Raw genomic sequence first — 12,517 nt, forward strand, 5'->3', positions numbered from 1 at the left:
ATTAAGATGACATTAGATTTGGCTTTCACCAAATGCACAAACGTTACTCTTAGAATAATAGACTTTATCGGGTCGCTAGTGTAAAGAAAGGGACACTAGCGACCCAATATTGTGATAAAAAACATTGGGTATTATCTTTTAAAATAAGATACTTTAAATGTATAAAATTGGCAGCATATAACCATTTTTATTATTAAGGCAATATATCATTCCTATTGGAGCTCAAAGATATTGTTACGATATGTTGTCATATTTAACTGAGAAAATCACTTTTTTTTTACATTTTCTGTTTGGAAATCAATGAAATCAATGAAAAATAAATTACATTTCATAGGATCTCTCACGGTGTCTATATTTAATTATTTCATAATTTAATACAGAAGTTCAGTGTGGAAATGCACAGTGCTCGCCTCTGCCACCTTTCCCTTAAGGGTTAAACTAGTTAGCAAGGGGTGTAAATAGAGACCTCTGTGTTACCTTCAAACCTACATTAGCTTTTTCTTTTCCTTTCATATGTTTTTTTGAAACTGGGTGTAAATACTATGGGAAATGTGTAATGAAGCCATGTGCTCATCAACGAAAGGGTTAAAGAGTGTAAGGTCTGCTGAAGGTGTTGAGGGGAAATTTCACAGCAGAAAGAGTAAACTATAGGGCTAAGTGATTCAGATCTTTCTATAGCTGCTGATCACAGCCAAGTAGGCTAAGCAAGGTATTCACTAGACTCCCTGCCTTCTGGATAAGGTTCCTGGTTTCATTATGTAAAACAGACTCCTCTTTTTTAACACTTACCCACACCTGTTAAGAAAGTCATAAATCTTATCTTGCCTCTGATAATGCAATGATAATAGCTCTTGTAGTCTTTTAACTCGAACTGTAAAATGTGACTTGGGCATTATTAGACTGGTGCCATAAAAAGGTATATACTTGGCTATCTGCAAACTGATCTCTGTTGACAAAATGATATACTACAGCACGTTACACCATGTGACACAGAGTAAACTGGAAGTCTTGCAAACTTTTTTTTAAAGATAATTTATTGAGATAGATCTCTGTTAGAGAGGTAAAGAAAAAAAAATCAAAGGAAATTCCAAGTGAGAGAGGTTCTCAGAAAATAAACATGCCAATGATTAGCAAAGCAAACACATCTGCTTTCTTAGTTTTTCCTTAGTTAATTACCAAAACAGGGAGCTCCCCCTCCCTTCCTTCACCTCCTGGAGAATATTGTTATTTCAAGAGGAATCTGCTCTATCCTTGCAATATTAATTTTATTGGGATTACCAATGGGAAATGAGCCTTGATATTCTTTCTAATGTAAAGCTTAATGGTTACCCCCTTTAGAACAATATTTTCCACCAAACATCTTTCACAGAGAAGGTGGGGAGGGGGAATGCAGAGCAACTAAGGAGCAATTCGAATCAAGTCTGCTCTGTGCTGATTTTACTTGACAGAGCGTGTGTTCCTGCAGGACTGTATAATTTGCACTTCTGTTTCTTTATTATGGATGGACAACGAACTAATGAGCTTTCCCCCAGCACAATGTCACTAGTATTTATTTTCCTCTAGAAACTTTTTTCTCCTCTACTCAAAGAGTTCCTTTTAAAAATATTATTTAAATCCAAGCCAGAAGTTTGCTTACATAATTTAATGTATTGATAACTTATATATTAAGGGGAGTCTAATTTAAATAGCTATATAGGCCACATAGCAATCCATACCCCCCAAACAACACACCAGGCATACAAATATGAATAATCAATGTGTATGTGTGTATGTGTGTGTGTGTGTGTGGGGGGTTATTATGGATATAATATGGATTATTCTGGCAAAAAATATATTTCATACAGAAATGCAAAAGCACATAAACCAAATGTATATAAGAAATGGAGATAGATGGATCGATAGAGAGAGAGATAGAGAGAGAGAGAGAGATTAGATTAGATTAACTCTTCCACAGAGGCCTTGAACCTCATCCTTGTATCACAAACCTACATTATATTATATCAACCGATAACAAGTTTAAGCAGCACCACAAACCATTGTCTTACATAAAGGAATTAAAGAATTGAAGACGTTATGGTGCCTCTTAGTAGAGTTAGACAGTGTGACTTGAGAGGGTCTTTTGGATTTTTTCTTCCCCAGCTGTAGGCAAATACATTTGTTCCAAACTCCTCTCTCTGCTTATCCTGCGTTTTTCCCTTCACCCATCTCCTTTCTCTTTCCTTTTTTTTTCTTCTCTTCCCTTCCAGTAAATTGGTTGTAACTCGTGTCTTTATGTTCTGCTTATAACTAGGATGTAATCAGGCGCCGCATGTCTCTCTCTAAAAGCATTTAATAAATGTCTATTAAAGCGCTACACATGTAAGATAAATTTAGTAGCGCTGCTTCCTCTCTGTATCCGAACGGTAATGATGGATTTACCAACAGGGATTCTCCTCTCGCACAGCCAGACATTTACTCTACAAATAAGACAAGAAAATACCCACCCAAATACAATTATTTACACTGAAACCAAATTCTTCTTTGTGCCATATACAGGGTACCAGGTTTCTTCTTGGATGCCTAATAAAACATGGAGAAAAGTGCATTTTTTACTGGTCTACTGGGGGTATTCTGATCAGACTGTTATTTCACACAAGCTGTTTTAACCTTTTTTTCCCTAAATCCATCTCCATAAAATCTCTGATTTTATAGACTTACAATTACACCCTCTCCCTGTCTCTATGCATTATTGCATATATTTCATGGGGTTAGAATGTCTGTGGACTGTGTATTAACTGGATAGAAACATTCTTATATTTTTTGCCACTAGAAAATATTTATATTATTTAATTTTGTTTAATTGAAAAGAAAATTGGTTTAATTTTCATTAACAATAACAGATGTGCTGTAGGCTTTTAGAGCATGTACAGTAAGGGGGTTTCTGTCCAGAGATAGGGTTGCTGCCATGTGTACCTGTGGTAAAATAAATATATTTATTTGGCTTTTTCTAACAGAGTGCATTTCCCATAAAGTTTTTACTTACCCATTTACAACACATTTAATTGAAAAAAGCAGTTCATGTCGATAACTGCATAACCCACACCCTCCATGATCATTTGACATCACTACACAAACAAAAGAGGCTAACTATGTGTTAAAATCTATCAAATTATGATCGCATAAAATAAACAGTTACAAAATATATTATAATGAACTGGACTTTGGTATATTGATGATTATGCATGGAATATCATTGACTCCAAGTGAAACATTCATAATATATCACACTATATACTCAACACAAACATATACTATAGTGTGTATATATATAAATTAATTACTGGTCGTACACATATTCCTTTTGATATAGAAGTAAAGTAGTGTCTGCTGTATATGAACACTCACTATTTGTTATTTTCATTATTTATTGGTATTATTTTTCTTAGATTTCATTGAGATGTCTCCTGACTCTGCCTGTCAGTTATTTTTGTCCCTTTTAAATGTGCTGGTTGCTCACTGCATATGTTCTTCTTTCTAAATGTTAGAAAATTGTGCCATCTACCAGCAATGCTAAGTACTGACACATTCAGAGACCTCCACAGACCTTTAGCCCAACTCCAATGCAGCGGTGTCAAAGGGTGGGATTTGGGAGATGCCCAGCCTGGGGCTGGTCAAGGTGCCTAAACCTTACAGAGTAAAGAAAAGCTTGTCTGTGTCCTAAGTGGTTGTTTTTTGCATAGTGAAATTTACAGGAATATGTTGGAATTTTATAATTAAATTATACTACACCCTTTACATCTTTGATATTATAGTACAATAAATACCAATAGCAATGGTATACATATTATTGAAAAGCACTGCTAGCCCTGGGTATTTGAAGGGAGGGGGTGTAATATGCCGGCCCTCTTTCTTTTGATGTTGGTATGTGGTGTTCATTCATGCACATACTATATATCAATCTTTAATATGCCATACTTTCTTCTTATATCACTTCTATAAACAGGCATGGCTATGTATAATTCGATGCCTGAGTGTTTAGCAATTCAGCCTTAACCATAACATAATATTTTCATGTTTTCTTTAACATTATATAAATATACACACACATACACATATGTGCATTTAATGACAGAGACAAGATTATTTCAGGGCATTCCTCATTTTTAAATAAGTATCTATATGTGATATAAGTATTATCTATATTGGCTACATTAATAAAAATCCACAAGTTTTTAGGGGCGTTTTTAACAGCCAACAGTGTAGCCTTTTCTCACAATGGAATACAGCCTGACATTGAGGCCTGATGCTTAGAATGGTTGAAATAGTATAAACATAACGTCATCTATGTAAAATATGTATTATTATTATTATTAATAATATTATTATTATTATTATTATAAATCTAAATGTAAATTTGAGGCTTTAATAAGGTTATGATCCCATATAATGTATACATATCAAAGAATCCCAATCTATCTATCCATACATTACGCTATCTTGATTTCAATTCATAAATGTCATATTTAGGTAAAATCCATTACATAATATAATACAGGTTATAAATATAGCCTAACAATTGATTACAAGGGGACATTTAAGGCGACATAATCTGTTTATTAACTCCTTTGGTGCCAGTGATTTGCACAACACATTGAAATCACAGTCCTTCTTGTTCACTTTGTCAGGGAAAATGTTAAGCGCAACATTTCTTGTCTTTGGCATTCTTGATGCACCAGTGCTCATTTAATGTATTACCACAGAACTGGTTTGTTTCAACCGATTATCTTATATCTGTGCAGCAGAAGTAAGCTATCTCAGTAGCCTCTGGGTCAGGCATTGATCTCACTGAAATGCTGCAAAAGGATGGGTTAATACTCCCTTATTAGCATGTTCACAGCAGAGGCTTGTCTGTGTCCAATCTCTCTTTGGCTCCTTTCTCTTTCCCTCTGTCTCTTTCTCTTTATCAGTGTTTCTCTCTCTGCCTCGTTACTTTTTCATTTTCCTTTCCATTATTTTCACTTTCAGTTCCATTCATTTAGTTTCCCTTTCCTTTCCTGTCTTTTTTGTCTTTCCTTTCCATTGTTTTCTTCTTCCTTTCTCTAGTTTCCCCTTCCTTTTTGTTTTCTTTTCCCTTTCCCTTCATTTTCTTTCCCTTTTCTTTCATTTCCTTTTCTCTCTGTGTTTCCCTTACCGGTCTTCTGCCCAGTTACCCGTCTCTCTCTCTCTTTGCCTGTATGTCTCTCACTGGCTATTCCCCTCACTCACGTCCAGTTCTCTCTCCCTTTCTCCGCTCCACTTTAGTCTCTTTCATCTGTGATTCACAAAACACAGTTCTTTCAACGTCTGAGCACAAGTTTCTTTTCAGTGCACCTTAATGCAGCGTTACAACTGTCCCCCCAAATTATTTCCGTTGTATTTCTCCATTTCAATGTTTCTTCGTTTGTGTGGACTTGAAATTATCCTCTGGCAGTTTTACTTTTTTTTTTAATTTAATCTGGTCTTTTGGTGTTTTATTATTTTGGGTCTATGGTAAAATGGTAAAAAAAAAATCCACAAAGGGCAAAAAAATCTAGTTACCTTCAAAGAGACTTAAGGTTTTGTAAAGCTAGAAAGAGGGTAAATGAAAGGAGATTTGCAGTCTGGGCTAACGTGTGAGAGTGAGTTTGTGTGTATGTATATGTGTGTTTTCAAGATGTCTTTGAGCCGCCTTTGTACTGGTCAGCCAGAGAGTATTGCCAATGCTAGTCACGGTTTGAGGAACTCTGAGTTAACCTCTTATACCGAATGAACCTTTTCATTTGCAAACCTATAAATCTCAATCTCTGGATACCTTTTGTAGAAGCAGGCTGACTTTTACCAATGTATGCTTTTTTTTTTTCTTTTTTTTCCTTTTTTTTTTTTTTTTTTTACTTGTATTTCTTTTTAATAGACACTTAAGTATCACCAAACTTTATATTTTCCTGTAAAAGTTTTTGGACAATGTTGTATTCTTGGAATAAAAAAATAACCCTCACTTGAATTTGGAAGTCTCCACTTAGTGACACAGTAAGGTCTTTTAATTTGTGTTTTGTCTTTAAATTTGGGGAGTTGGATATTTTGTATCAATACGTTTCGTATATTTTCTGTATATTTGGGCGTATGTTTTGTGTGTGTTTATGGCATTAAAAATAAGGCGTATTAGTGTTTTGGGATTAAATTATAAATATATATAGATATATTTATAATTAGGAATTCTTTTGAAAATTTTGTTATCTGCTAAGTGGAGCGTTAGCTTTACAACACTAAATTTAATCTAAAATGATGTTCATCGGATTGAGTTATTGAAATAATTAATGTTCGCCAAACTATTATATGCATGCATTTTATGATGATTTACTGAAACAAATATAAGAAACGCAGAAAATACATATGGAAATGAACATTTTATAAATAATGAACCAGCTAATGTCAATGTTTAATTTTTTTTTATTACATTTTCCCACTCTAAAGCTATTTGAGTGACAAATTGGCTGTTGAAACCCAGGGTTCTGAAAGGGTTAATCTTTTTGGGCGCTTACCGCTGTTCTTATATTCCTATGGGACTTAAAAATCTTAACATTGTAATAACCATTTTTGCTTCCAAATGAATATTACCAACTAATTATTACCCACTACACCAATAGCAACTGCTATTAACCAAGATGGACTTTGCTAACTGCCACATTCTGTTAAAAGATGCCCCTTGTCAGCGCTGATTTAATTAACCCTTTTTTTACTGCAGCTTTTCTTCTAGCCCACTGATCGCTGAACGAGTTAAAATCCTGCCAGGGGTAAATGCAAAGTGTGTTGCGTAAACAGATATAATTTAAAAAATTGAATGCCAAAAGAGTTAGAAAGCTCACATTGTTCTTCAGAGAAGGGGTGAAAATATATGTATATATCCAGGAGCTATTGCTTTTAAAGAAATCGGGTACATGCAGATATCAGCTGGGCAATCTTGGAATTCCTTGCCAAAGCAGCCATTAACCCATATGCCAGCTCCATAAAACATACCGATCTGTATCCTTGTGGCCTTGATAAATCTGAATAATGATAATTTAAGCTTTATGTTGATAGATATTCCTTTTAACAAGCTTATAATACTACCAATAGCCTATCATTAGATGATACCTATCTTACCTTGCATACTTTGCGCTATGAAATGGGGCTTTCGCGTTTTGTTTTTCCTCCCTCTGCGTGTGTGCATTAATTCCTTATGCGATATAAGCATTAATTTAACATTAAAATGCATACCTGAACCTGTATGTTCCCGATTTATAGGAGAGCAATACCTTTGAATATAAATTAATATCATCTACTGCAGCATATATATATATATATGGATCGTATATGAACGCGTATATATATATAGATATATATATTCGCGTTCATATATGATCCATACAAATATAGAGAGAGAGAGAATAATCAATATCCAGCTGTGTTCTGTACAGGTGTATGTTTGATCAGTTTAGCCTATATATTTTCTGAGTCTCTATCAACTTTCACTGATATATAATCGATCCAGAATCATTGAAGTTAATCAATATAGGAAACATTGCATCTTATCAGTGGCAGTAAATGAATGTAATGAAAATGTGAGTGCCTAGGCAAAGAGGTGCATCTGGGCCATTCTGCACTAAGGAGTGTGTGGTTTAATGTAAAAAAAAAGATGTATTTATACATTTCGAGATATAAAAATCAATGGAGAATGAGTCATTGATTAGTTTATAGATCAGTGCTAAAGCGTGCGCATATATGTGTGTTACGTTGAAGCTACACATTTCTGTTCATTAACCCTTCGCGCATTCTTCTAAGGCTCAGATGTCAAAACCCTTTGTGGTCTTTTTTTTTCTCATGAAATCTATAAAAATCTATCGTGCAAAATGGTTCATATTGTATTGAGGTGGTATAATATAGGGTTCTTCCCCTGTTAGTTGCTTTCGGCCTTCATTTTCAACTAATACATCTCAAGCACAAGGCTCTGATGAAATCTGTTGTATCAGTAACACAAGTGCTGGAGAAATGTCCCCCATTATGCTATTGTCATATGTGTCATTTTTACATCTGCCACACCGAGGGCCACCAAACAACGGGCTATATCATTAAGGGTGACATTACTTTGGCTTATCAGAACTAACTGGAGTTGAAAAAAAAAAATAACCCCTTCGCAACCAGATATGAGAGCCATATACTGGTCACCCCTCTTACAAAGCGTTAACCCTTTGTCTGTGGCTGACGTGTGCAGTAAAACAGTGTCGTGTTCCTGATATTCGCCAATGTGTCAATTTTATTTGACAGGTGATAGTTAATCTCCTCTCCCATACATACAAATTTATGCTACGGAAACAAAAAACAAATGTAAAAAGTATGACGGGTTTATAAAGATCGCACTTGAAATGTTAAAAATGTGCGGTGTATTTTAGCAAAACAAACGGTGTCATTTAATTATAGAAGTGAAAGTGTGACCCGGCCCTGAAACTCCGCTTGGAATGATACACACTTAAAGATATTTTGAGAATCTATAAGTGAATAAGTTGCTTATACATATACACTTATTTGTACACATATATTGTATATGTCCAATTGTTGTAATATATCTACATAATAAACCAGTGAATAAACATTATACATCTCTTGGACAACAACTAGCCCCTCCCCAGCCAAGGTCCGAAATAAAATACAAACTGAACACAGTAGCAAAAGTAGGTCCCTTGATTTACAAAGAGTTTCGCTATTTAATGCTACAAACCCTAAATAATAAAGCGATTATTATTACTGAATAACAATAAAACACCGCCTCCAAAACATAGCAGATCGATAGATAATGCCATAAATAATTCCAGCAGATAGGATGCATTATTTTGTGCATACACTATTGTTCTGAATAATAAAACGGGTTAAGAAAAAACTATCCTATTCTACTAAGCTCATATGCGACTATACCTAGTCTCCCTCTAATGTCGATTTATATAAATACATTCTGTTTCTTTACATCGCTCTTCTACCATCCCAGCTCTTAACACATTTCTCCAGTCGTAGTTTTTTATTATTATCTTTAACATTTAAATATAATTTAAATTAAAATCATGTTCATAATAAGTACGGGAAACACACTACATATTCTCAATTAATGCTAAGTAGGGCTATATGCTCAGTGTCTTGGGTAATGATGTTACTGCCAGAAAAGACTTGCAGTAACATTCTCAGAAGGGTCAGGTCAATGAGCCCTTCGGTGAGGATATTTAACCATTTGACCGCCAGAGGGAGTATGTAATGTAGTTCATAAGGCTGCCCCTGGCACTAAAGGGGTTAACAACAGCTATACTAAAGGGTTAATAGTAATTATAGATAAATATAGAGACCATGGGAGGAATTTCTGTGATTTTCTACTGGGGTGAAATAAGGTGATGGTCGTGACTAGTTGATGGCATTAAGATAAATTTACTATCAAATTAAAAGGAAATAATAAAGTATACCAGATCATAATTGCAGCCACGTTAAAAAATGTTCCACAGATATTTTTATATTCTAACCTAGTGTAACAATGCAATGTTCGTGAACCCAGGACATACTTGATAACGAGAGAAATCGCATTGTATCATTCCTGGTAAAATACTTTATAAATAACTAAATAAATATGTGGAACACTGCGACCCAGCACTCATCTTTGCAAGTCTGGTCTTGGCTTTGTCCAATATGACAATATTACCCCTATGTGATATAGGTGTCAATCCTCAATATACAATTGATTGGATAAAAATAACACTTCCCGAAAACTCTGACAAGGGGAGGCTAAATAAGATGACCAAGAACACTACCTATATGTATAAACTGAATAATTAAATTGGGGATTCCGAATTTATGGATTCTTTATCTCAGTTTGCAGCATAATGTTCATGTTAATAATAATAATAATCATCATCATAATTAATCAAATAAATACTCTTCTTTATTTTTTATATGGATTTAAATGTGTGGTAAAAAAGAGTGTCACAGACGGAAACAGAGTACATTGTGTGTATATCTGTCTCTTTCTTTGCCTTCAAACCTACAAATCATTAGCAATCCCCTCTGGCTACATGTTTTGCAAGAATGAAACATTAAGACATAGTTTGTATTACAAACCCTGACTATTTGCTTTGCATTTCACTGTAAAGAGTTAGATCAGGGAACCAGCGATATACCCCCCCCTCCCACAGTCCAACAGCTTTCTTAAATCAAAAAAAATCAAAGACTATATTAGTGAATGTACGTCGTTAAAGGTCTTGCATTTTAGCTATGAAAATATGATTTGCTTTTGCCAAACCTTATCTGTCTAATTTTATGCAGGGGAGTTTCTTATTTCCGTGTTTGATGCTATTACAAAATATTACTACTACTACTACTAATAATAATAATAGTTAATAAAATTCGAGGTTTCATTTTTGTTCATAACTTTTTTTGTTAGATACAAGTGGATTCATGTTAGGACCCTTCGAAATAGTACAAACTAAGAGAATTCAGGAAAAATAGTATTTTTAGAGTGTTGTAACATAGTCCTCTTTGGCACATATAAAATACACAACAATTCATAGTTTTGTAAAGATCATTGCATTTTAAAGCTTCCAAACTTTTAAACTATTTTAAGAAAAATAAGGGCATAAGGGATTTTGGCTAATTATCTGAGTTATAGGAGAAACTATATGTCTGATTCATTGTACACAGAAAGTGAATTATTATATAATACAAAATATATGAAATTTATATCTTGGCATTTCCATGACAAAGTACACTTCCTTCCTTCAATTCTTCATTTGGAGTTGTCTTTTTCTTCCTTGCCCTTTCTATTTGCATCGATCCTGGCCTGTAATTTAATTTGGTTATTAGCTAAAGGAATGTAATTTCAGAGTCTATATTGCACAGAAATATTGACACCCAATAACTCTATTTAATCACTGCATACTGAGTTATTACAACCTCGTGGGATACAGTCTCATGCTTGTAGGTGGCATTACCTGTTAAAATGAGAATGTTTTTCTAAAGTGCTTTGGTTAAGAAGTACTCCTGGGTGTCCGTATCTATTAGTTGTTTGATTTTTGAAAAATAACCTTATTTAAATTTCACTAGTGTTCATGAATTGGTCTTTTTTGTATTGCAATTCCTGGAGCAGCTGCTAGGTGGCGCTGCAAGGTATAAATGGGAATCCATTAGTACAATATCTGTGAAAGCGCAGAGGTCTCTAAAAGATAGTAATTAAAACAGGCGTTTTATAGAGAAGCTATAATGAGCAAAAGAGAAGAAATAATAACATAGTATAGTCAGCTTAACACGCAACTAATCTTGTCAGCTGCATTAGAAGTAATATTTAAAGCTAAATACCTGACACAGTCTGTCTTTTTCCATTTACAACTATGAGTTTCCATCCATTGTAACACTGAGCGATTATTGTAAAACCGATAATATCAACTAGGATGCACAATATACCATTTTAATTAAACGGGGCTTTAATTGATATATTGTTCTAAAACATAAATGGTCGTATTTTACTTTTTCACACCCAAAATGTTGCGTATGAGGGGAAAGCATATTTTAATGTAATAGAAAAGTTTTAACAAATAGGGAATCTGTAAATATCTGTAACAAATTATTTGAATTATTTTTTTAAAAATTACTTTTTTGATGAACATGAGTGGATATTGTATTTGTTGAAATGTTCAATGAAATGCAATGATTAATTCGATATTTATGTTATGATCAATACTGAATAGCCATTAATTCATGCTTTTTTTGTTGTCTTTTGTTGTCCACCTTGAGATCTGATATTGCTATCTCAATTTCAGTACAGACTAATAAATTGATTTCCGTAAAACCGACGAAATCAAGAATGAAATGTAAGGGTGTGCTATCACTGTCTGACCTGTAATTCATATTCTAGGTCGGATACCGCAAGAAGGGTATGATCTGAAAGTTTATATCAATTTATTTATTTATTATGTATATGGATAAAGGCTATGAAAAGAGACAGGGCAGATATGGGAACAGTTTAACAAGCCAGCCAGACATTAACCTGCAGGTTGATTTAAATTATGATGGATGCCTGTAAAATGCAGAAGTTTCTCAGTCTTATGCATCAATTTGTCGCTCCTTATAAAAGTTGAATATTTTAATTCTCCTCTGAAAAATAACCAACTTTGTAAAGTGCAACATACATTTGATAGTAAGCTGCCCTTAATATTATATTTTTATTTTTAATTTAAGGCTCGATTATATATATATGTATATATATATATACACATACATATATATATATATGTATCTATATATATATAATTTTAATGTGTTATTTTGTCTCGCAGTCTGTTTTATCTTTAATGTAATGTATAAATCCCATGTGAAATTTGAGTGATTTATTTGGTCGTAGGTGATTTCCTTAGGCAGGGACTTGAATTGTTGACAAACAGAGCCGCTACCATTTTATGTACTTTTCAATGGTGCTCAGTGTTCAGTACATTAAATTAAAAAATAAAAATACACTCAT

This window comes from Spea bombifrons, chromosome 4 (genome assembly GCF_027358695.1).
Source record: "Spea bombifrons isolate aSpeBom1 chromosome 4, aSpeBom1.2.pri, whole genome shotgun sequence".
In the NCBI taxonomy this organism is placed as follows: Eukaryota; Metazoa; Chordata; class Amphibia; order Anura; family Pelobatidae; genus Spea; species Spea bombifrons.